A 27,811-nucleotide genomic window follows, 5' to 3' on the forward strand; every position below is an offset into this window, starting at 1 on the left:
TCCAGAGTTCAGTTATTTTAAAATCTCTGCATTGTGATTATCCATAAACTAAAGTTAGAGAATGATGGTGTTGCTTCTCAAATTGTGCCTGCTGTTGCTTGGAGTAGTGAACATGCATCTGAAATTCAATTCAATTTTATTCGTACAGCTCAATATCACAACAAGGTTGCTTCACAGGGCTTTACAGAATTTGCTGAATATGAAAAAAACAACAGTCAAATAAACAGTCCATGAAATAAATGGATTAATGTTTCGGGCATCCCTTGTACTTAGACCCTCCTTCTCTGTAAAGAAAAACTCAAAAAAAAAAAAAAAAAACAGTTGGAAAAGAGAAACCTCGGGGAGAACCGAAGTGAAGGAGAGATCCACTCTCATGGACGGACAGGCTGTAGATGTAACCAGGACTGATGGATATTCATCCAACATCTAATATAGGTGATAGAAGCATAGAGTCAGTGGGATACCTGCAGTAGATTGTATAAATGTGTTGCGGCGTGAACATATTTTGGAAACCACCACATGTACGTGTTGTTGAAAGCACAGAAAATACAGAATGCATTTCTTCCAGCCCAGACTAACTTTTTAATCCAACAGTCCAAAAGGGTCTGAAGGACTATTGGTATCCGTTATCGTCCGTCCTTCTGTCGTCCGTAAACAATTTTTCAAGAATCTTCTCCGAAACCGTCAGTCAGAATGACTAGATATTTGTTGTGGAACATCTTTGGGGGGTAAGGTCTACCGAGTTAGTTTGAAGAATTGGGAAATATAGATTTTTGAATTCTTAGGACAAATTTCAAAGTGCTATAACGTGAAAACAGTTGAAGATATTGATATAATTACTATTGGCAATTGATAGGAAGTCACATATGGGCTTTCATTTGGTGCCATGACCTTTAACCTTAAGTGCAGGTCATTGTTGTGTTTTAGTGTGCAAAGATAAGATGAAAGCTGTGTGGATATGGTGGGAAATCCTTCGAAAAATATCCATTTTATTTCGTACAGGCCCGTGGTTTTACAGCAGCTATTCCACAAATGTGTGTAACTCCACATGTCATATAACAGAACTCAGCTATCACCTACAGTTCATTCAATGTATTCATGACACTCATCAAATTTTGGACAATATTTAATATCATACTTAAAGGAAAACAGGCCTAGTATCTTGTGATTCAGCATTGACACTTGAGACACATGCATCGCAATTTGCCGAGGCCTTCGGTCGCCAATAGTCAAATTTCACTGTGATTTTGAAGTGTTGCATGTCGGGGCCTAAACCTCACGGTGACAAAGAAGCACAATGAGCTTGTAGAGTTTTAGATTTATAACAAAACTAGAAGCACTCGGAGAGCGCAGACCTCCGCCAAGGCTGATCAGTGGCGGCCCCCGTGGGCCCCCCCCCACCCCCGATCACCACCAAAAATTAATCATTTCTTCCTCATCCCATTTCCAACAAACCCTGAAAATTTCATCCAAATCTGTCCATAACTTTTTGAGTTATGTTGCACACTAACGGACAGACAAACAGACCAACAAACAAACAAACCCTGGCAAAAATATAACCTCCTTGGCGGAGGTAATGATGTTTCAAATTGAAGTGAACAACCAACAATAAGCAGCAATGATCAATACACAGATTCAGAGATAAAGTCTCGCTGTTTGGCCAAACAGGGTCCAGTCTGCTAAGACTGGACAAAGACGCCTAGAAGTCAAAGAGTCTTTATACTGTGCAGGTCATGTAAACATGTTTACCTGAATTATTACCCTACAACAATAAATAAATATGTAAATAAATATCTGAATAATAAACATAATAATAATAATGATGATAATAATAAAAATAAAAACAATAATAATGATATTTTTAATGGGTGGGGCATATTATAATGCTGCACAGATGACCAATCACATGTGAGCTGTCCTTTGTGGTAACAGCCAATGGGATGCTATAAAAAGAAAAAAAAAGACAAAAAAAAAATCCGATGTGTGTCTCTGTTTCCAGACATAGCAGGCACCAGTGACATTCAAATGTAAATTAGGGTCATTCACACCTCCGTGAGCTGTTAACCCCCGCACCCGCTCGCCCCCCCTCCCCCGTTGGCTCTGTTTGCGGCAGTTTCCGGCACAGCTGAACTTTTCTGTAAACTCACGATAATTACCGGGAATCTTTGAAGTTGGCGGGCGTTTACGAGGTCGATAATCTGGTTTTTCATGCAGTGACAGTGTCTGGTTTTGATTAGATTCTATTGATTTACTCAGTATAGCAAGTACAAAGTCTAACATCGTCAGAATGACAAGTATAAAGTTTAGACAAGCTGCTTAAGGCGGCCATACACTGTGCAATTTTAGAGACCATTTCTCACTCGTGCGACTCTTTCTGGGATCAGGCTAGATGTGCCTCTAATCGTGTGTCGTTCTTCGTGCAGTGTACATGGGGTAAGGAGAAGCCATTAACACCTCACCACCACCTCACGATCAGCAATCATGTGTTCGCAAGGAAAACAGAGCTGTTTGAAATCCTGCTCGCTCCTCGTGAGGGTATCGCACTGTCAAAGCAGTGCCACGAGCCGATGTGCCTCAAATTCTCACACTGTGCATGCGCGAATACAGAAGCGTACAGTAGCGTACAAGCTAACAGTAGCTAGCTATTGGCCTAGTGCAGTTTAGCTTTTGCAGCTTACCTCTAGTTCTCTTTGCTGTAGGATTGACAGCCCATACTGTCCACGTCTGGCCAATCAATTCTTGCACCAAACACGTCGTCATCTTTTCTTCTTTTTTGATTCCCCGCAGATAATGGCACATATTGCCAAAGCGGCTCATTGGTTTTTGTTTAGCACTACCATTTTGTGACTCACGCCAATACACAATCATCTATACACTTTCGGATTCCTTGGTATTTTAACGTTGTATTCCCAGATACAACACTCGAATGTGTGGTGCGTCCTCTGGTGTATGCTCCTACAGTGTGAGCAGTCAGGTCGCATACGAGCATCGGTCCGTACAGTGTGAGAACATGAATCGTGAGCCTGACTTTACAATTGATTCGCACAGTTTGAGATGGAGCTGCGTGCAACGATCAAAATAATCGCACAGTGTATGGCCGCCTTTAGACAGAATGAATCAGCAAAAAATAATTTTTCCTTCACATTGCAGATCTGCCAAAAAGAGATGTCTGTACACTTGACCAGTCCTTCATTGTATGACTGTGGGCTGACAGGGTCTGTCCTCGATGCTAGAAGAAAAAAGACATTAATTATTAATGTCAACACAAAAATCCTGAATAATATCATTGCTGTCAAAATGTGTATCCATCCTACAATTTGACACCTGGCCTTCCAAGTCCAAAAATAATAAATGCAATCACTGTGATAGTGTCTGTCTGGGTCAGACTTACCGCTATGAACAGATGATTATTATGACCTAACCTTTAATTGGTTGTCTGTATTAAACTCCAATACTGACTAGAACTGTTGACAGTGGTGAATAGTCAGATATAGATATTTTATTACCTGCTACATTGAAAATATATGTTGTAAATTTAAGAAATTCTTGATACACCTTTACTAACTTTTTTCCAACAGTATCTATTGTCCTTGAAACAGAGGAAGGACTTCTGTTAGGAGCTGATGCTGGAGGAAAAAAGTAATGATAATTGTTGCCTGGAAACTTGGAGAAAATATGATACAAAGCTGCCAAATCATATTAAAAATAGTCTGCTGTAATTACACTCTACAAGTGTTGTGACAGGCAATTTATGAGTGTATATAGTGAATGTCAATTTATTAACCGTTTTTATTGTCTAATTGAACTTGAATTAAACCATCAGAAAAAGGCTGTGTGAAAAAGTGTTTCATAAGTAAAATATGTATTATATGAATATGCTTTCATCTAAAAAAAAAAAAAAAAAAGGAGCTGAAAATGCCCAAGCCATCTGTAACTGATCGACAATTAGTGGTTCCCATCAAAGCAATAAATAATGCCATTAAAAAGAAGAGCCTAATACTGGAAGTGATAAATTAGTTCAGTTGGTAATCATTTATAATAGAATTTTTAAGTGCTTTCAACTTTTGTATTCCTCAGAGTGTGTGTTCAGGATTTTTAAGGGTCTAATATCATAAAAAGGGCAGTGTGACCCCATCAGTAGTGACTCTCCCCCCAATTTTGATCTACAGACCAATGAATCAGGGAGAGATGAACAGTTCCATCGGTTTTCTCATCAATACTTTCCCTCAGAACAATGATGTCTTTCCATCTAGAAAAAGCTCCATCACTACAAACAGCCTTCTGACCTCTACAGCAAAAACATGCGCTTTCAGTAGACGCGTATATTTTATATTACAGCAGACATATTACAAGGAATAATTTAATTTTTAATGCTCACTCGTGCCAGCGGGATTCAAATAAATGGATTACACATGTTGGCAACATGCTAATTCAATGATGTGTGCTTTCTCCAATGCTATAATCAGGGTTCAGACAAATTACTCAAATTTATTATTGGATAAATGAATGTTTATGGCAAAATGTAGAAGGAGTCTGGGGTAGAAAGGGATTCCTGAGCTGAAGGAGAAATGTAAGGGGGAAAATAGCAGGTCAGTAACCAGACAGAAGCAACTTTTTGAGGGGAAGAAAATGGCCGAAAAAAAGAGACACCTCAAATACTCGTCTGAGGATCGATAGATAGATAGATAGATAGATAGATAGATAGATAGATAGATAGATAGATAGATAGATAGATAGATAGATAGATAGATAGATAGATAGATAGATAGATAGATAGATAGGAAAAAATGTCTGATTGATTAAAAAAAGTTTAAAAAAAAAAAAAAAAAAAGAATAAAGTTGCCAAAAATGGGCAAACGTAAGCATTAAAATGAGTAAAAAAAAAAAAAAAAAACATAAGGCGCAAAGTTCGTGAAAAATTTACAAAACGAGACAAAAACTGAACAATATAGACAAGAAAATGGAGAAAAATGAACACAAATTAGTAGCACAATGAACAAATTGGTAATATTTACATTTTGTTGCTATAGATAGATAGATAGATAGATAGATAGATAGATAGATAGACAACAAACAAAAAAGTTAAGGATATTTCTTTTTTTTTTAATTGTCTTTTTTTTTGTCATTTTTGCCATTTGTAAATAAAACTGTGTCCGGTCATTAAAAAAACGTATTCCAATTCAATTCACACACAGAAAAAATAAAAAGCGCTGTGCAAGAATCCCAACAGAAAAAAAAAAAAGCCCAAAAATTAAAAATATCCTTAACTTTTGTTTGTAGTATAGATAGATAGATAGATAGATAGATAGATAGATAGATAGATAGATAGATAGATAGATAGATAGATAGATAGATAGATAGATAGATAGATAGATAGATAGACAGATAGATAGATAGACAACAAACAAAAAAGTTAAGGATATTTCTTTTTTATTTATTGTAATTGTTTTGGTCATTTTTGCCATTTGTAAATAAAACTCCGGTCATTGTCTGGTCATTAAAAAAACGTATTCCAATTCAGTTCACACACAAAAAAAGTAAAAAGCACTGTGCAAGAATCCCAACTAGAAAAAAAGCCCAAAAACTAAAAATATCCTTAACTTTTTGTTTGTAGATAGATAGATAGATAGATAGATAGATAGATAGATAGATAGATAGATAGATAGATAGATAGATAGATAGGAAAAAATGTCTGATTGATTAAAAAAGTACAAAAAAAAAAAAGAAAGAAAGAATAAAGTTGCCAAAAATGGACAAACATAAGCATCAAAATGAGTAAAGACAAAAAAGTAAGTGGCAAAGTTAGTGAAAAATGTACAAAACGAGACAAAAACTGAACAAAATAGACAAGAAAATGGAGAAAAATGAACACAAATCAGTAGCACAATGAACAAATTGGTAATATTAACATTTCGTTGCGATAGATAGATAGATAGATAGATAGATAGATAGATAGATAGATAGATAGATAGATAGATAGATAGATAGATAGATAGATAGATAGATAGATAGATAGATGGGAAAACATGTCTGATTGATTAAAAAAAGTTAACAAAATAAAGAATAAAGTTGCCAAAAATGGACAAACGTAAGCGTCAAAATGAGTAAAGACAAAAAAATGTGTTTGTCTTTGTCTTTGTTTGTAGTATAGATAGATAGATAGATAGATAGATAGATAGATAGATAGATAGATAGATAGATAGATAGATAGATAGATAGATAGATAGATAGATAGATAGATAGATAGATAGATAGATAGATAGATAGATAGGCTTTATTAGAGACTCATGGTCCACATTCAAAAGCACAGATAAATACCAACACAATAACTTTCAAGAAGCAGTCATACTAATGTTTCCAGAACTGAGATGTGGAACATACAGCACTATATGTGAGATTAGTCAGCAATAAAATTCCAGTATTTTCTGAATGCTTCAGGCGACACATAAATATAAACATCAGATTTCTCAACACAGCACGCAATGAATTTACATGATTAGACATAAACAATTCACTGGCACTAGTCCATCTGGGCTTTTTAAAGAACAGTCTTAGAGCATCATTGTATGCCTGTCAGTCTGTGGAAGCTGGCCTTTTTATAGTTCATCCACAAATGTGCTGTGTACAGAGGGCTGCAGTATGAACATCATGGGTTATGACGTACTAATATACAGGAGAAAAAAACATTAAACAATGACGGATATAGGAAAATATGTTCAGGCTGAATGATTAAAGCTAAATACAAATAAAAAGGGGCTTACACACTAAAAGTACAATAAGATATAATTAAATGATGTTGGTACCAAACTTCACTTAATTATTAACGCATTTATCATCTTAAAGGACTGATATTTTGCTTTTTGACGTGGAATTATGCATTTTGAAACATTTCCCTGTGGTCTGCATAAACTGTAAATGCTCTGCTTGGGTCTGAATTCCTCATTAACCCTTTCATGCATAGTGGTCACTACAGTGGACAGTTATTCTCCAGATGTTCTCTTGTATATTCATGGGTTTTGTTGTTTTAGTTCCATATCAGCCAACACAGTGGACGCTTATGCATCATCCCAAACACTGCCATTATTGTAACTTTATGTTCTTGATAAACCTGATCTGCAGTAACATGTTTGAGTGTAAATCAATTGCTAATTGTTATTAGACTGTAATTAACAGTTTTCTTACACAGAAAGGTTTTTTTTTTTATAAATATATATCATCTCCATGAAGTGATAAGAACTAGTATTAGAGTATAATAAAAGGTGAGAAAACATCAGATTAGCTGCATCAGAAATGCTTTTGTTTCATTGTTTTCACACAGTATATCACTTTCTGATACTGCGTTTTAAATACATGTTTCTTTGCTTCAAAAATTAAACACATGGTGTCCAAATGAGTGGACACTTTGGTTAAAAGGCTAATTAGGAAAAAAAAAAATCAATCTCATTGTTTTTTTCATGCCTAAAAAGAAATATAAAAACACTCAGGAAAAAAAAATCTTGACTAAGGTTCTCATAATTCATGCATCAAAGGGTTAATTCAACTCCAAAGGTCCATCTTCAACCCTAATTTTGAGTAATAACATGAAAAAGGTTGTTTTTGAGCGCTGGCCCTTTAAGTGCAAATGACCCCACCTCCTTCCAGGTTGTTGAATTAGCTCAAAGTTTGGACATATTTTCAGTATGGACTACAGTCGCTGCTGCTGATAAACAATTATGTCATACTCTGAGAAATGTTCGTCAAAAGCCATGACCTTATATGTGTAAAATGTTGTGATGTAACTAATTGTAAACGTAACAAATGAAGAAGGAATTAAAACAGGTTATAGAAATCGACAAAATTTTTGCCGGAATGAATATAAAGATAGCTTTGCAGCACCTGGAGGGTTCAAATTCAAACTTTATGAACTATTAGGGTCCAAATACACAAATAAATGAACCAAAGACTAATAAAAGTGGGTTTAGCAAAAATATGACCCCTTTCAGGCCAATTTTGTAGGACACTGAAGTCAGACTGAAGGGAAAAACTGATGGTAATTTGTTTGCATAACAGAAAAGAGAGGTGGTCCCGATGTTGAACCCTGAGGCACACCTTTGATATAATGCATGATAAATGTCTTATTAGAAATATAAGATATAATATATGAGTGAACTAACCCTGATCAGCTGTTCTAAAATAAAATCTCTGAGTTTGACAGCTCAGAGTTAATCAACCCCAGAGTACAGATTTGTTAAACTTGTTTTCTGGAAAAGGCCTCGAGACTTTCAAACCAGACAGCGGAGTTCACGATTGTTGCAGGTTTAGGCGATAAAATGCTTTGGCCAGGGTTAGAAAAAGGTCATGGTTTGGATGAAATATTAAGAAAGTATGAGTCGTATTTTCTTGCAAAAATATCTCAGCATGTACATATTTCTTTCTTTCACTTGCCCAGGAGTTTTTAATCACTGTTTGTGTGTCTGCCCGTCAGCAGGATTACAAAAACGATTGCTCAAGTATTTATTAAACTTAGCGGAGGAGTGGGACATGGGCCAAGGATGAACGCTTTACTTTGTGAACCTTGGACAGATGGCTTTGTACAGATGTCAAAATCTCCTTGGCTAACACAATGAGGTAGATTGTGATGGAGTGTGTGACCACCAAGTAGGTAGAGAAGTCTTATTTACTAGAGCTGAACAATATATTGTCTGAGCATCGACACTGCAATGTACGTGTGCGCAATAGTCACATCGCAGGTCCTGCAATGTAGGAAGCAAATGAACTCAATGTGTTCTCGTCTAAATTCAAGGGTACCTGACACACACTGCACACAGCGGTCAACCAGTCACGATTGTTCTTGATCAGTTTGGAGTGAGTCACTGGTAACAACATTGAAAAATGAGCAACGAACAAGAATAAATGAAGACTCGGAGCCAAAAAGAAAAGCATCGTCACTTATCTGGAATTACAGTCTACTCTCGTTATACCGCCAACTTCCGTTCACGGCCAAATTGGCGGTATAGCGAAAATGGCGTTACAACGGGTTGCGTCCATAATGTGCATGTCTTTACTATATGATGTCTATGCTGCCTCCGTTAACCCGTTCTAATTGCGTTTCTAAATAAATCTTGATTCTGTTATGTTGTAAGGGATCATTTAAAGTGGGGAAACATTTGAAGCATTATTATACCGTGTCGGGAAATGACACCCCATCATCTTGAGGCTTTGGCTTAATCCCACGTCCTCTTCCCGACATCCTGACCTACTGAGTGTTCTGCGATAAATGAACGGTGGCCGTTCCGTAGACCTACTCGTAGCTTGTCACGATCAGCGTCTGGCGCGTTTGTTTCAGTGCATTGTTAAAATTTATGTGTACTCGATGGCAATCACGCTGGCGGTAAAACGGTCGGGAAATCAATGGTATAAGTGTTGTTTGTGCATGGAACTGGGCTGGCGGATGGCGATAGGCGGAAATGGCGGTAGCTAATGGAATAATGCATTGGGGATTTTTGTGCAATGGTTTTGGTCGGCGGTGAGCAAAAATGGTGGTATAACGGCGGGCGGTTTAACGAGAGTAGACTGTATTTTGGGTACAAGAAGATATTGAAACACATGTTCTGTGTTGACAGTGTCTTCCATCTGTTGCCACAACAGAGGAAACACAACTAATTAGTTTGACCATTTACATCGGCACCACACAGCTGTTATATCCTCCTGTGTATTTTTTCATATCGCAATATATATCACAGGGTTAAAAAAATATCGCAATGTCAGTTTTTTCCAAAATCGTGCAGCCTTACTAAATACAGTTGTGCTCATAAGTTTACATATCCTGACAGAATGCACATGGGACGGTCATGAATGTTCCGACATGACAATAGTCACTTTTCCATTTGACATCTGCGCAAAAGTTTACGAATATTTACTAAATATTGAAAAAACAGAAGTGCGTATTGTCGGTTTCTCCATTAAATCACAAATGCTATGATTTGTTTATTTACTATCGTGAGATGATACGAAAAGTCATTACATAAACATGGCGATGAACGTAAATATAGTGTTGATTTACAGATATATTCATTATCATTATGTATTACCCCTCTATCTCGTACTAAATTAAAAAAGGACTGGGTTTCCTGGTGTGTTCACACATACCGCGCCATGTTTCTTCTTCTTCTTCACTTGTTGTAATTTCTGTCAACATCCGTTTTTTGTTTTTTTTTTTTTACTTTTTATTTATTAATTTTCAAAAGAACAAACAATGAACATGAGATCATCATGGGTGTTACAATTAAACTTACAATGTTCTTTTACATCATGCACACTTACATCATTGTACAATTATGGTTGTATTAATCAAGGTGCGTACACAATCCGTTTTTCCCACCAAGATATAAAGTAACAAAAGAATAATCTAAATCCATCCCTATTATTTTATTTATCTCGGCTGCCACCTCCCTCCAATATGACTGGATTTTCGGACAGGCCCAAAAAACATGGAAGTGATTGGCCATAGTGTTTCCACATGTTCGCCAACAAAAGCCTCAGCTCTGTGTGCCTGTTTGGAGTGCTGTTATTTTAGGAGTTATAAAAAATTTCACTACATTCTTCCAGCCAAACTCTCTGAAGGATCTAGAGTTTGCGGTGGTCGCTTGTGTCTCACATATTTCCATCCAGGTCTCGTCTGATACTTGTGTTTCTGACTCCCTCTCCCATTTTTTTTTAAAAGGATATCATGGAATGATTTTTAGAAGATTGTATACTTCCATATATCCTTGAGACCAACTTTTTATTGTCTTTTTTTAATATGCATCCTGAACCATAGAAATCAAATTGTAATCCTTCTCCTGTTTGATTTAACATCAGTTTTTTTAATTCACCTGACTCTAGTCGCAAAAAAAGGTCTTTCCATTGCAGTTTTGCATGATATACCATTTGCGCTACGCCCGAAAAACCACCTCTTGCCAGCGCAAAAACTTTTAATCGAAAAATGAGACATTTGGCGAAATTGTCATTTTTCCATTAGGTAAATTTTTATGCGCAAGTTATATTTGCGCAATTTGAGGGTCAGTGGAAAAGCGACTAGTGACCCAAAACACAAGGCCCAGTCGACCTGCCATTGGCTACAGCAGAAAAAAGTGGAGGTGTAGGCGTGGCCATCTCAGTCTGCTGACCTCAATATCATTGAGCCACTTTGGGGAGGTCTCAAACATGCAGTTCATGCAAGAAAACTCCAAATCTGAAAGGAACTGAAGGTGTTTTGCCAAGAAGAATGGGCAGTTTTACCATCTGAGAAAAAAGGTTCCTCATCCACAACGAACACAAAAGATTTCAAACTGTCACTGGTGTTAAAGGGGCCAATACAGAGGATTAAGAACTAGGGTATGTCAACTTTGGATCAGGGTCATTTGGATAGTTTCTGTTGTCAGTATAATTTAAAAAGAGCAAACACATTTGTTTGATAATAAATGGCTTCATCCAACCGCTAGCCACGAGTGAAGTTTTTGTATTATCATTCATATTCTCTGGAAAATGCCCAAAGAATCACAAATTCTGCTGGAGTATGTAAACTTCAACTGCAAGGGTATTTACTATTCATTAAAAATGGCTGTCGATTTTTATTTATGTATTTATTTTTATCATGGTGTTTGGTGTTGAAGACTGTGGGGCTTTGGTGAAGGTATTCCATAAAGGAGTATTATGAGTTCAAAAGTGTAATTCAGTTCCTCACACGAAGTATATTTTAACCCATGAAGAACCCAGTGTGACTTTTGCGGCTGTTCCCAAATGTTTTTTTCTCTCAATTTAACCTTTCCTAAGTGATTTATCACTATTTATTACATTTTTATCTTCTGAATTTGGCATTTTTTACCATTAAAATAATCTATTTTCCTATGTTTAACTGGTTGATCATGTATAAAAACTCTGAGTAAATACAATGGTTATTGTATCAAAACAGAAAAAAACTAGAAAAGCACTCGGGCAGTGCAGACCTCTGCCAAGGCAGATCAGTGCCCCCCCCAATCACCACCAAAATTTAATCATTTGTTCCTTGTGCCAGTATCAACATTTCCTGAAATTTTCATCCAAATCCGTTCATAACTTTTTGAGTTATCTTGCACACAAACAGACAGACAGACAAACAAACCAATGCCAGCAAAAACATAACCTCCTTGGCGGAGGTAAAAATGAAATTTGTCATTAACTAAACATAAACTAAATGTGTCCATCTGCTGTCACTGATCCAACTCCACGGGTTTTACTGGTGAATCAATGTTGTAGAAGATCAGTGTTTCCACGGTAACTACGGAGCCTCTGAACGTCTAGATGGGTCATATCTGATGACCATGAAAACATGAATAACTGTATTTTACACCAATTATTGACATGCATTGATAGAATTAGTGGATCAACAGGTATTAAACAGTTTAGATCAGTAGATGGTTTTGGTTGCCAGTGGATGTTTGGGTCTTCATGGGTTAATACCCAGCGTTTCAGTCTTGACACTGGTTTGTGAGTCCCACCCCATCAACTTTTGTTGGAATTGAACCCAGGACCTTCTTGCTGTGAGGCATGAGTGCTATCCAATGCCCCACCATGTCTGATATTACATTTGAGGGTTATTATATCAAAAACAGAGAAAACTTAAGAAAAAGTGACTTTTACAGTAAATACAACTACTGTCATTGACTGGTGAATGAATGTTGTAGAAGATGACGGTGTTCCCACGGTAACTACGGAGCCTCTGAACGTCCAAATGGGTCATATCTGATGACTATGAAATGATGAATAACTGTATTTTACACCAATTACTGACATGCATTGATAGGATTAGTGGATCAACAGGTATTAAACAGTTTAGATCAGTAGATGGTTTTGGTTGCCAGTGGATGTTTGGGTCTTCATGGGTTAATACCCAGCGTTTCAGTCTTGACACTGGTTTGTGAGTCCCACCCCATCAACTTTTGTTGGAATTGAACCCAGGACCTTCTTGCTGTGAGGCATGAGTGCTATCCAATGCCCCACCATGTCTGATATTACATTTGAGGGTTATTATATCAAAAACAGAGATTTTTTTTTTTTTTTTTTTTTTAAAGTGACTGTTACAGTAAAATACAACTACTGTCATTGATCCAACTCCATAGATTTTACTGGTGAATGAATGTTGTAGAAGATGACGGTGTTTCCACGGTAACTACGAAGCCTCTGAACGTCCAAATGGGTCATATCTGATGACCATGAAAAGATGACAAACTGTATTTTACACCAGTTATTGACACGTATTGATAGGATTAGCCGATCAACAGTTTAGATCAGTAAAAGGTTTTGGTTCGAAGGTGGATGTTTGGGTCTTTAGGGGTTAATTATGAGTACTGGATTGCACAAATTAAAAAAAAAAAACTAGGTTAGGAGCATATATTTTGAGTTGATGCTAAATCACTAAATGTTCTTTTTTTTCCGGCTTAAAAGCAGCGCCTATTTCCCCACAGGGATTAATAATGTTTCATCTTATCTTCCACCCACATGCACATTATATACACCACTTGTTGCACATATAGATATAGATAACACACATGCATGTCCACACAAATATTCCTATTTAGAAATACTCTTTTAGTATTGCAGGGAGGCTGATGACTCCGCTACCCTCTGGCTTTAAGACAGACAGTTCGATGAAGCATGGAGGATCAAGGCTGTACCAGAGAGCTTAGACACTCTGTTGAAAAATTAATGACCAAACACAGACATCTACATCATGTAAACACTACAAATAAGATGTCTCTATCAGCAGAGGGTAGAAACATAGTGGGTTAACGATCTTGTTTTTATGGGACGGTACTGAACAAAGGCAGCAACCCTGAATGATGCAGCAATCTCAGAAACATGCATGAGCTTGTTATTGTTCTTAATGTTAGTTTGCTGTGAAAACAAACCCTCTAAGTAAAGACACCAACTCAGAAAAAAAAAAAAAAAGAAAGAAAAAGTATCCACACCGGTGCTTATACATACGCTTTCTCACAAAACACATAAGGAAAAGAAACACACAGATCTGCATTTTGCACACTGTGCTGGGGAGGATACAACATACAGTAGGTTTCCTCGAGGGAAATATAGCTGAGTAAAGTTCTGTGCAAAAGTAATTTTAACTTTACATTGTTTGACTTTGTGTATATAAAACGATCTTATCTGCAACTGCAAAGAACCACAGAGTAGAGGGGCTTACAGAGGAGGCTTAATTAAGACATTAAAGGATTTAAGCAATAACAGATAAGTGGTAATAAATAGGATGAAAGAAAAGCAATTCCATTTGGCTTTTTTTTTTTTTTTTTTTTTTATCAACAATAATATTGGCACCAGGTCTGTTGTTAAAGCTGCACAAAGCACAAAGCATTTTAGTTTCTATCAGTATTAAGTATAGAATGTACCCGTTTGAGGTTAGGGTGACTGTATCTATACAGTGACTTAATGCATCCCGACATCAGTAAATTAATTAACTGGTTAAGCCGGCGATCGCTAATCCTAAATGACAGCGAACGAGGCGCAATTTCTTTAATAACAAATACATGTCTTACTTTAACACTACAAAATCTTCAACAGTCCAAACACTTGTATTTACATGAGTTGTTGTGACCCACCTGACTAGAGGAGAGAAGAAAACAGATAGAATGGTTGAAAACACGGAGCACCAAAGGAGCCAAAAAAAAAAAAAAAAAACTTAAACGACAACTAATGACCTGATCTACAGTACCATACCTACACTAGCTTACATCTAAACCAGTGGTCAACAACTGATGGAGACTTTTGAATGGGCAGAGTGAGTCCAATTTGGTAAATGTATCTTGGTCCTCAACTTAACCCATAAAGACCCAGTGCTACTTCTGAGGCAGTTCCCAAATGAATGTTTCTTTCTATTTAACATTTCTTAAGTGATTTAGCACCATTAATGATATATCAGGGGTCTCAAACTCATTTTCTTTCAGGGGCCACATTCAGCCTGATTGGTTCTCCAGTGGACTGCATCAGTAAAATAATAACATAACTAGAAGCACTCGGAGAGCGCAGACCTCCGCCAAGGCTGATCAGTGCCCCCCCCCGTGGGCCCCCCCCACGCCAAGGAGGTTATGTTTTTGCCAGGGTTTGTTTGTTTGTTTGTCTGTCTGTTTGTCTGTCCATTAGTGTGCAACATAACTCAAAAAGTTATGGACAGATTTTGATGAAATTTTCAGGGTTTGTTGGAAATGGGCCCCCCCGTGGGCCCCCCCACCCCCGATCACCACCAAAATTTAATCATTTCTTCCTTATCCCATTTCCAACAAACCCTGAAAATTTCATCAAAATCTGTCCATAACTTTTTGAGTTATGTTGCACACTAACGGACAGACAAACAGACAGACAAACAAACAAACAAACCCTGGCAAAAACATAACCTCCTTGGCGGAGGTAATAACATATAAATAATGGCAACTCCAAATTTTTGTCTTTGTTTTAGTGCAAAAACCCCCCATTGAATTATGAAAGTACTTACTTTTATGAACTGTCCAAACAAAAAAAAATATGAATAACCTGAAAATTTCCGGAGAAAAATAAGTGCAATTTTAACAATATTATGCCTCAATTTATCATTTCTACATGTGCAGTATGGATTGGATCTACAAAGACACTAAACACTGAGTAACAGGCAGAAAATTGTTAAAATTGTGCTTAATTTTCTTTACACATTTCAGGTTGTTCATATTTGTTCAGGTTATTCACATTTTATTGTTACAGGATAGTTTGTAAATGTTAATATTTTCATAATTTAATGTTATTTATTGCACTAAAACAAAGACAAAAATTTGAAGTCATTATTTATAGGTGTAGTGTAATATTTTTTTCACACCAAACCAAGAAGAAAATATGGAGTCATTATTTTTTGTAGGTTATGTTATTATTTGACTGTAGATCCTATTGGTCTGTATGTGGAACCTGAACTAAAATGAGTTCCACAGCCTTGACTGTGGAATTTTTACGCTTTGCAAATCCATCGCAGGGGCCGCATTGGAACCTTTGGCGGGCCGCATTTGGCCCCCGGGCCGCATGTTTGAGACCCCTGTGATATATTATCTAGGGCTGCACAATTTTGGCAAAAAAACCCCCAAAAAATCCTGATTTTTTTCCTCTAAAACAGGGGTGTCAAACTCATTTTAGTTCAGGGGCCACATTCAGCTAAATTTGATCAGAAGTGGGCCGAACCAGTGAAATAATAACATAATAATATATAAATAATATCAACTCCGAACTTTTTTCTATGTTTAAGAGAAAAAAAAGTAAATGTACATTATGAAAAGGTTTACATCTACAAACTATCCTTTCAAACAATGTGAATAACATGAACAAAGTGAAAAAAAAGAATGCAACTTTAACAACATTCTGCCCCAGTTTATCATTTTACATATGTACATTATAATGTACAGATCACAGTGGATCAGCAAATGCACAAGACATTTAAAATAACAGACAGAATCTTGTTAAAATTGTACTTACTTCTCTTAAGACATTTCAGGTTGTTCATATTTGTTCAGGTTATTCACATTTTTGGCAAAATTATTCTTTGTTTTAGTGGAAATACATGAGAATATTTACATTTACAAAGATAAAAATGTGGAGTTGTCATTATTTCTATGTTATTGTGATAGTATTTGACTGGTCTGACCCACTTGAGACTGAATTGTTCTGAATGTGGAACCTGAACTAAAATGATTATTAATATCTTCAATGTAATTTTTGCATTTCACAAATTCACCCCAAGGGCCGGACTGGACCCTTTGGCGGGCCGGATTTGGCCCCCGGGCCGCATGTTTGATACCTGTGCTCTAAAAACTCGATTTTCGATTTCAATTTTTGGGTAAAAATACAAAAGACAACAGAAGTCAGCACGTCGTTTTTGTGAGCAGCCCACAATGCAAGGCACTGCTCTGACCTCAAATCTGTGAAGGTATCATGTGATGAACCCACAGAAGTTTATTTTTTCTTAATTAAATCTTTATTGAATGAAGTAGAGTATATAAACAATGTATACAACAAGGAAATAACATAAGTTTGCCAGAGGGAATACGCTATAATACAATGTCCAAATCAGAGCTGATATAAAAACTGATGTTTTTATAGCCTTTTTGGTTCCAGATTTATCAAACAGCTTTAAATAAAGTTCAACATCTTTCAAAAAATAAATAATATTTGGTTTTGTGTTACAGAACTTACCTTTGTGAATGAAAAATTTAGCAAGTAAAGGACTAAATTAATTTTTTTTTTTTTTTTTTTTTTTTTTTTTTGGGGTATCTGGGCCCACAGAAGTGATACCAGTGTAAGTCAGTGATAGGCATCAGTCGTGTGTGCGTGGACCACGTTAATATGAGTGATCCCCATGCAGTTCTATTTAACCCTTTCATGCATAGTGGTCACTACAGTGGACAGATATTGAAAAGCTGTTCTTTTGTATATTCATGGGTTTTGTTGTTTCAGTCGCATATCAGCCAACATAGTGGACGCTTGTACATCATCCCATACACTGCCACCTATCGGCCAGTAATGGGAAGTCAGTTTTTTTTTTAATTTATTTTTAAACAAGATGGCCAACAGGAAGTCCCATGAATATCTTCTATATCAGGACACAGCTGAACTTTGAAAAAATATGCTACCATCAAGTAACATTAATATTTTGTAGAGCTGCAACCGATTAATCGACTCGAAGTGATCCAAAAAAATCATTCAACCACAATTCTCTTGAATCAAAGCTTTGATTCCTTCATTTCTCTGCTGTTAAATATTGCTTCCACGGTTGTGTTTCACACGGACGCTTATTGTGATGCACAAAGAAGCTTCAATTCATGAAAACTGCAGTAGAATATTTCCCTTCAATCAATTCGTGTCGATTAATCGAATCATGAATTTTTGCATTCGCTTCAAGCACCTAATCGATTAATTGGTTGCAGCTCTAATATTTTGCATATTATCTCCATAAAGTGGGTAACAAATTGTATTAGAATATGTTAAAATGTGACCAAACATCAGATTACCAGCAGTAAAAATGTTTTTTTTTTTTTTTCCATAGTTGTTACACAGTATATCATTATCTGATATTGGATTGTTAAATACATATTTCTTTGCTTTAAAACTTAAATGCATGGTGTCTAGCTGAGTGGACATTTTTGTACCTCAAATTTTTTCAATCGCATTGTTTTTTTCTTGCATAAAGAGGAATAAAAGCGTAATATAATTCATAATTCATGCATGAAAGGGTTAAACTGAGGGATCCGTGCGTGGAACAGGCCGACCCAGCACACGCTGGAGGGGTTCTATCCCTGGACCTGGTGGATGTGTGTGGGCACAGGGCTGTCTGGGCTCCTCTGCTGAGGCTGATGACCCCGAGACCCGGACCCGGATCGGAAGAAGACAGTACGGTACGGATCCGGGACAACGGAAGATGAGTGATCCGCATGCAGTTCTATTTCAGTTGCGGGATCCGTGCGTGAAGCCACGGCTTACATTGCTATAAGTACTGCAGGCTCACGAACACATTTAAAGTCCGGTCATTACATGTACTTCTGTGACAGACCGCTGTCACTGATAGGAGGAGGAGCCTACGGTAGCCCGCAAGCGCACGGCCCGGAGGCACGAGAAAGATGAAATCGATTTTATGATTTCCCTTTTTTAAAAATCGTCCTAATTAAAAAATCCGATTTCGATTTAAAATTGATTAATCGTGCAGCCCTAATATTATCCTCTGTATTTTTGCACTTTTTCAGTGGAAATCAGGTATTTTCCTATATTTGATTTACAGCTCATGTACTTCAATCATCATTCTGATATTACGTTCATTCATTATGGTCCCCCCATGCTCAGCCTGTTTGTTTCTTTCCTTTATTTCTTTATCTATTTCTTTTTCTTTTACTGTTATTTATGGGTATTAACACTGGGTACATGAGTGGCGGGATGTGTGTGTGTGTGTGTGTGTGTGTGTGTGTATATGTGTGTGTGCTTGTACATTTGTGTGGCAGCGATGGTGGGGTGTACTCATTTTATATGTAAAGCACTTGTGCTACATTTCTGTCATATTTCTATCTGTTTCTCTGCTCTTTTTCTCTCTCTGGCCGTTTAATTCTGTCACACCTCCTCATCAGCCTCATTCCACTCACCTGTGAGTGCAGCTGCAGCTCATCAGGTGGGGTGTACAGGGTGGGGAAGCAAAATTTACAATGTACATTTAGTTGTTTTTTCTCAGCAGGCACTACATCAATTGTTTTGAAACCAAACATATATTGATGTCATAATCATACCTAACACTATTATCCATACCTTTTCAGAAACTTTTTGCCCATATGAGTAATCAGGAAAGCAAACGTCAAAGAGTGTGTGATTTGTTGAATGCACTCGTCACACCAAAGGAGATTTCAAAAATAGTTGGAGTGTCCATAAAGACTGTTTATAATGTAAAGAAGAGAATGACTATGAGCAAAACTATTACGAGAAAGTCTGGAAGATACTATTAAAGAAGAATGGGAGAAGTTGTCACCCGAATATTTGAGGAACACTTGCGCAAGTTTCAGGAAGCGTGTGAAGGCAGTTATTGAGAAAGAAGGAGGACACATAGAATAAAAACATTTTCTATTATGTCAATTTTCTTGTGGCAAATAAATTCTCATGACTTTCAATAAACTAATTGGTCATACACTGTCTTTCAATCCCTGCCTCAAAATATTGTAAATTTTGCTTCCCCACCCTGTATATATTCACTCCTCTGTGCTTTGTTCACTGCCAGATTGTCTTCAGCCCTGTGCAAAACTTTCCAGCCTGATTATCCGTTCCAGAACCTGACCTGATCTGCCTACCCATTACCTGACCTGTCTGCCTGATTCTGTCCGTTCGTCTGATCCCGGTAACCTACCTGCCTTCCGTCCCTGACCACGTCTTCTGCCTCTGCTCCTCTGGCTTCTACTGACTCTCCTGGTTCTGGATCTCCTGCCTGTCCCCGACGTCCCCTTTTGCCTTTCCCTAGTCGGCTTTAAGAGACTGTGTTCGTGACTGTTTATTGGACAACTGAATAGTTTGAATAAAGACTATTCAAACTATTACCTCTGTGGTGGTCTACATTAGGGTTCTGATTGTATCTGTTACAATTTCACTGTATGGAAAAGTGATATGTAAATAAAGATTGACTGATTCATTCCTTTTCTGAACCCGCTTTGTCCTCTCTAGGGTCACCGGAGCCTATCCCAGCTGCTTATTGGTGAAGGCGGGGTACACCCTGGGCATGACACCAGTTCATCACAGGACTGACATATACATGGTGTCCCATAAGTCTCCATACATAGGAGACATAATACATTCCATACATATATGGTTCAAACATGTATTTCTTTATATTTCTTCTTTATAGTTCTTCAGCAGTGGAGGACACACATTGAAATGTGTTCCTGACAAAATGGCAGTCATATAGAGCATGTTATATAAATAAAAATGGTTTATGTCAAGAAACCTTTATTTTTCCTATGTATGGAGACTTATGGGACACCCTGTAGAGACAAACACATTCACACCTGTGGCTAATTCAGATGAACTGATTAACCTATCAGTGTGTGTCTTTGGATGGTGGGAGGAAGCCAGAGAACCCGGAGAGAACCCACGCAGAACCCACCCATTAACTGGTGTTTGAATCGAACCCACGACCTTCTTGCTGTGAGGCATGAGTGCTATCCACTATCCACACATGTCTGATATTACACTTGAGGGTTATTATATCAGAAACAGAATTTTTTTTTTTTTTTTTTAAGTGCTTTTTACTGTAAAATACAACTACTGTCATTGATCCAACTCCATGGGTTTTACTGATGAATCAGTGTTGTAGAAGATGACAGGATTGCCACATTCACTACGGAGCTTCTGAACATCCAAATGGGTCAAATCTGATGACCATGAAAAGATGACGAACTGTATTTTACACCAGCTATTTACATGTATTAATAGGGTTAGTGGATCAACAGGTATTTAACAGTTTACATCAATCGATGGTTTGAGTCACCAGTGGCTGTTTGGGTCTTTATGTGTTAATAAAGTTTGCTGCTTGCTTGCATGACATGTCATGATGAGTTTCCAGGGTAGAAAAACCACTAATTTATTATTTTATTTTCTGCAGTATTTAACCCTTTCAATCATAGTGGTCACGACAGTGGACAGCTATTCTACAGCTGTTTTGTAGTATATTCATGGATTTTGTTTTTCTTTTCTTTTCTTTTTTTTTTTTAACACATATCTTCATTAAAGTTTTAAGACACTACATATCTTTCCTGACATGAATTGGTAACATTATGTAGATCTCTCCTGAGGATAAACCCCCAGAATCACAAGCCTTCTCCACAGTTTTCACACCATTTATCAGTAAATACATGTTTCTGTGCGTCAGAAATTAAATGTGTGGTGTCCAACTGAGTGGATATTTTTGCAACTTCATGAAAAATAGGTACATAAGAATTTTTTTGTCATTATTACTTTTTTATTTGTATTTTTAATTTCTTTTTTTTTTTCAGAAGAAAATTTTCTATCACTGTTTTTTTCATGCCTAAAGAGGAATAAAAACACTCAGGAAAAAATTTTGATTAAGGTTCTCATAATTCGTGCATGAAAGGGTTAACCATCTGGAGGGTCACAGGACTGCTGAAGCCTATCCCAGTTATCCCAGCCTAGGAACAACCATTCTGTCTTGCATACATACCTATTAATGTGCATGTTTTTGGACGACAGGAGGATGTTTAGTATTTGGGGGACAATGACATAGAGATGGGGAGAACATACAAACTGTACCACTGTATCACCATGTTTCCTCTGAACACAAACTGTCATGTCTGCTCCCAGACTGTGTCTGTCTTTTCTGTTTTGTCTGTCATTTCCTGTTTTATTTTGTTAAGTTTCCCTCATGTGTCATGTCTGGTGTCTTTACTTCCCCTCCTTGATTGTTTCACCTGCTCCTGATTCCCTGACTCCTCCCTGATTATCTCCACCTGTGTCCAATTGTCTTCCCTCCCTCTTGTGTATTTAAACCCTGTGTTTTCCCCTGTTCCTTTGCCAGTTTGTGTTCTACCTTTGTGTGCTCACTTACCAGCGTTTTTGGATACCTGTCAGTCTGTCTGCCCGTTTTGCCTTCCGACCACCGATTCTGCCTGTTCCTTGCCTGCCTGCTCGTCTGGTTCTGACCTGGTTCGTACTTCGACTTCTGATTCTGCCTATTCCCTGACTACCTCAGCCTCCAACGTGTTACCTTGTGTTTTGACCCTCGCCTGGACCTTGACCGTGAGTAGCCTTTCCCTCATGTCCCGTTGCCTCCTGAATTGCCCTCCTGTGTATGACCTGGCTTGTTTTTTGACTATCCTCTGTTTTGCCCTAGTCGGGGTGTTGACGGGAATCCTCCGGCTCGGCCGTGCTGACCATCCATATTCCCCGCTCACAGCCCGGACGAAGAGTCCAGTATCACACGCCTTCATAGACGTGTTAACTATTTTGTGCTGTGTTTTTCCTATTGTGATTGTGTTTAATAAACACTCTCAATTGGTCATCTGTGTTCTGGTCTTGCATTTGGGTTCAGCCTTTGTACTAGTCCCATTACACAAACAGTAAAGTCAAAAAAGCACTGCTGTACTGTGGGTAATACAACATTTAATTGTTTAAATATCTTAAAGCAAAAAACCAACCAAACAAAACCTATGATAATATTTCTGGCATTCTACATGTTTCTACTAATTTAATAACTCTACATGCTTCTGGTGTCTCCGCATGACCTGAGTGATTGACATCTCTAATGATGGAATTGTGATTGTATAACTTAATTAAGTTTCATTTGTTTGCTTGTATTATACAATCATTGTTTTGCTTTTATTTCTCTGTGAAACACTTTTTTATCTTCTCAGATCATGCACAAATTAACACATTTGAAAAGATGACTTAACCTGAAATCTGTCAAACCATCATTCATTAAAACTCATTAACACATCGAGTTTTCACATCAGTAAACTTCTAGTCTGATTAAATGTTAGATCATGTCCACATGCATCTTATCAGATCACTTCATTCAGTATCCACGCAAAAACATATGTTACATTTCAATTTGAAGGCTGAAACTTAAAAAAAAAAAAAATGAAATAAAAGTTACTGTGTAAAGACTAACAGCAGAACTGCATAAATCCTTGCCTGTATTTCTGTAACGTGGTTTATCATATTTGTCTGTGGTTCAAGGCTCAAAACAAGTAAAAACCAGCGGTAGAAGACATATTCATACCCTTACTTAAATATCAAAACACCAGGAATGCATATTTTACTATTCTGAGTGTGTATAGAGAATTAAATTCAAATTAGTGCAGAAAAATCTTATCTTGTAGGTATTCTTAAAGGTATTTTTTTCATTCTCTAGAAAAACATGAAAGAAACTTGGTGAGTCATTCTTCACTTGGGGACATATAATAATTTTGTGTCCAGTGAAACACTTTCTGAAATATTTATGTCCCCTGTAGAAGACTCATGAGAGGATGGTGGGTGGTCTCCTTAGATTTCTGTTTTCATAGGAGACGCATAAACAAAGACACTTAAGACACAAGATAATACACTATTTCTATGCTATGTGGGTTTCTCCGCTGTCTCATCCCTTTGGGAGACAGTAAGTGGCAGATCCTATCCTGTTCATTCCAGTGGGAGAAGGGAACATGATGACAGATTTTAAATGATGATTTTGCACCAGTCACCAAATTAAATACTAGGGCAATTTTTTCACAAGTTACACACCCTCCAAATATTCTGATATCAAAATGGTTTGGTGTCTTCACCAAATTGTCAGATACACAGCTTGGTCATGAGTCCTTGGTATCAATAAGCAGAATACCAGATGGAAGTCATTGTTAGCCCATGGTTAAACAATTGGAAAATGATGTCAATAATGATGTCCATAAGTAGTGATGGGACTTTTGTCTCTTTGAAGGGAGCCGTTCAATCAGGAGCCGGTCACTGAAAAGAGCCGTTCAAAAGACTGGCTCTTTTATGTTTTTTGCATTATTTTGAAACACCAATGTTTTATTGAGTAAATAGGCTACATGTGATGATTGACATTACATTTTAAAGGTGTTTAATTGGCGCGGCAGTAAATATTATCTTACCGTAAAAAAGAATAGTTAGTTAAATGTGTGGGCTAAATACATGACATGAGAGGTGACATTAGGCAAATGATGGAATTTGACCAAAAACATCACGGTACATTATGTGGACTAGTCTGTGGCCTAAAAATGAAGAAGAAAATAAAACATTTTCTTATGAAATAACATTTTATTCTCCTCAAAACCAGAACAATAAATGTGTGTAAACATATGGAAAAAATTGCACAAAACACAACAGTGATTAATCACTACAATTACTTAAATACCTGAACTATGGTGCAATTCTCAAGTTGCATGTCCATCTTTTCTTTCTGAAAAGTGCCTCCAAATACTCCTCCTTTTTCTTTGGCTCATTACTCACAGGTGCTCACTCACTCACTCTCAAACTTTTCTCCAGTTTCGACCAGTCTTCCAGCTCTGCCTCCTCCAGTATGCTCACCTCACACTTCAAACTGTTGTGTTTTTGCTAACTTCTTGCCATGAGACATGTGCAGTGCACAAGCACTTTTTCACATTCTCCTCCTGCCCAATGCCTCCCCAGTGACACTAAATTGACAGGCAATCGGACACTCCCTCCTTAACAACAAAAAAAAAATGAACGGCCCTTTACAAAGACTCAGTTCCCATCGTTCATTTCAAAGAGCCGTTCAAAAGATTCGATTCGTTCATGAACATCACATCACTATCCATAAGTGAGACAGAACCACAGATGACAGTGTTTCCACATTCACTACGGAGCCTCTGAACGTTCAAATGGGTCAAATCTGATGACTATGAAAAGATGACAAACTGTATTTTACACCAATTCTTTACATGTATTGATAGAATTAGTGGATCAACAGGTATTAAACAGTTTACATCAGTAGATGGTTTGAGTCGTCAGTGGCTGTTTGAGTCTGTATGTGTTAATGAAGTTTGTTGTTTGCTTGCATGACATGTCATGATGAGTTTCCAGGGTGGAAATAACACTTTCTCAGTTTATTAATTTATTTCTGACAGTATTAAATCATCTGGAGGGTCACAGGGCTGCTGAAGCCTATCCAAGTTACCAACCGGTGAAGGCAGGGTGAACCTTGGACATGTGGCCAGTTCATCACAGGACTGACATACAGAGGAACAACCATTCTGTCATCCATACATACCTATTAATGTGCATGTTTTTGGACGATAGGAGGATGTTAAGTATACAATTGGAAAATGATGTCTATAAGTGAGCAGAACCATGGTAGGAAGTGGTTTAGTTCTTTATGAAAGAGCACCAATGTGTATGATTTACATACAGGAGACCAGATCGCATGGTGGTGACCCAATATATGCCGTGTTTCCACTATGTGGTACCGGCTCGGCTCGACTTGGCTTTTTTGCATTTCCATTACGAAAAAGAACCAGGAATGTGGTACCCGGTACTAGTTTTTTGGTATCTACTCTGCTGGGAATCCAAAATGGGGGAAGAGATACTACAACGTGGCATGTAAACACTGCAGACCACTGATTGGTCAGAGAGTTGTCTGCATCATTTCGTCATTGATGTGTGATGACCAGCCATTAAAAAAAAACAAAAAACAAAAACAGACACGGAAGTTTACAGTAGATATACCAGTAGGTTAATCCACATGATGGCAGCCCATAAAACGACCCTGTGGTTGGTCGAGGAGATTCAGACATTTCTGTCCTTGGTGGCAGACAAAAAAATTTACCATGAGCTTGACGGAACAACACGCAATGAACAAGTTCATCAGCAACTCTCTGAGCAGATGCAATGGAAGTTACGCGCAGTGTCGCTTTGACATCCAGGTACTCTAGTAGTATCCTGTAATGGAAACGGTCTACAGGAATAGTACCTGGTACCCGAGTCAAGTTGAGCCGGTTCCACATAGTGGAAACGCAGTAATACATCTGTATAAAAAAAGTTCTACACTACACTACCAGTCAAAAGTTTGGACTCACCTTCTTATTTAAATGGCATGAGATGGACCGCTAATGGTCAGCAAGTGCTCAGCATCACTGGAAACTCCTTCAAGACTTTTGGAAAACATTTCAGGTGACTACCTCATAAAGCTCATCGAGAGAAAGCCAAAGAATGTGTAAAGCCGTAATAAAAGCAAAATGTGTCTATTTTGAAGAATCTAAAATATAAAACACGCTTTGAGTTATATCACACGTTTTTTAACTGGATAATTCCATATTTGTTCATTCATAGTTTTGATGCCTTCAGTGAGAATCTACAATGGAAATAGTCATGAAAATAAAGAAAAACCAGGTGAGTCCAAACTTTTGACTGGTAGTGTATATCATATATATGTATCTTACTGGACCACCTTTAGCTTTGATTATGACAGGCTTTCGCCGTAGCACTATTTTAATGAGGTTATGAAATGTGATAACATTTTCGCACACAACATTGCTGAACCGAAACTTGACCAAATGAAGCAACCACAGATCATGACACTACCTTCACAGGCTTGCATTGCAGGCACTGAGCATGATGAGTAATCACTTCATCCTCCTCTCTTCTTCGCCTGATGTGCCCATCACGTTAGAACAGGGTCAATCTGGACTCATCAGACCACATGACCTTTTTCCATTGAAACAAAGTCCAATCCTTATGCTCAATAAACTGATGGTTTAGGAAATAAGAAGCTTCTTACTCCATCAGTTAAGGTAAAATAACATGTTGCAACGGAAACATATTAATCACTGCAGTAATTCTCCAATGGAAGGATCGAAATTATTCAAGTGGAGCCATACCAGACTGGATATTTATTGATTATTTTACAACACCACTAAATCAGTCTTTTGTAGCTTAAAAACCCTCAGCTTTATGTCTAGATAAGTGCAATATATTAACTGTTATGGATTTTTATATCAATTGTTATTTTTAACTACACAATTCACTCAGTGTACTTTTACCTGCCTCACACAGAACAACTATAATTGTGCGATGATGATGATCATCATATCATTGTCCATTCAGTTCTTCAGTTTTTATAGAATATGACCCCAGGCCAGTGAGTATCACGTAAAAAAAAAAAAGACTTTATAGTATCCTTTACAGTCTCCTTAAAATAATACAACCACTCAGACTAGTCTTTTATCCAAGAAATTACAAATGCAGTTTAAAATATGAGTAGTCTGTAAAAATAATCTACCTCCTTTCAGAATTATTGATTGCGTTATATTTTACATTCTTTGGTCTGTTGCCATCTTTTACATATAAACACATCTAACAAAAACATCAGGGGCCTCATGTATGCGTACACATAAAAACCTGGCGTACGCCCTTTTCCACGCTCACGTTCAAATGTATAAAGAGTGAAATGACCGTGGAAATGTGCGGTCCTCCACGCCAAGTCTATGGCTGGTGTACGCACGTTTCTAGTGCTTTGGAACCATTGGCGACACTTAGAGGTGACACTGGGAAACTGTTAATAATGTGAAAAAGGTCATTCCTCCCATTGATGGGTACATCGGACATACACAGATGAACAATAAACGAATCGGCATGTCATCCTACTGTCAGAGCAGCGGTCCATCCTTGTCAGAGTGTGCGGTGGCGGGGGGGGGTTTGGCTCCGTGATTATGTGATTGATAGCGTCATTGTCTGAGCAGGAGTGAAAGCGAAACTAAGTCGCTTTACTGTTCCTCTAGCTCTCCGGGTAGCACGCACA

General features: G+C 37.5%; 1 long non-coding RNA gene across 1 annotated transcript; it reads right to left on the reverse strand.

Moving 5' to 3' along the window:
• Positions 1–4,365: 4,365 nt before the first annotated feature.
• On the reverse strand, positions 4,366–17,667 carry LOC115433425 (uncharacterized). Its single transcript, XR_003937360.1, has 3 exons — positions 17,579–17,667; positions 8,150–8,154; positions 4,366–4,377 (listed from the first exon to the last, which is right to left on the reverse strand). It is a non-coding gene; the product is annotated as an uncharacterized LOC115433425 (long non-coding RNA).
• Between the last annotated feature and the right edge of the window lie 10,144 nt (positions 17,668–27,811).

This window comes from Sphaeramia orbicularis, chromosome 14 (assembly GCF_902148855.1).
Source record: "Sphaeramia orbicularis chromosome 14, fSphaOr1.1, whole genome shotgun sequence".
Taxonomy (NCBI): domain Eukaryota; kingdom Metazoa; phylum Chordata; class Actinopteri; order Kurtiformes; family Apogonidae; genus Sphaeramia; species Sphaeramia orbicularis.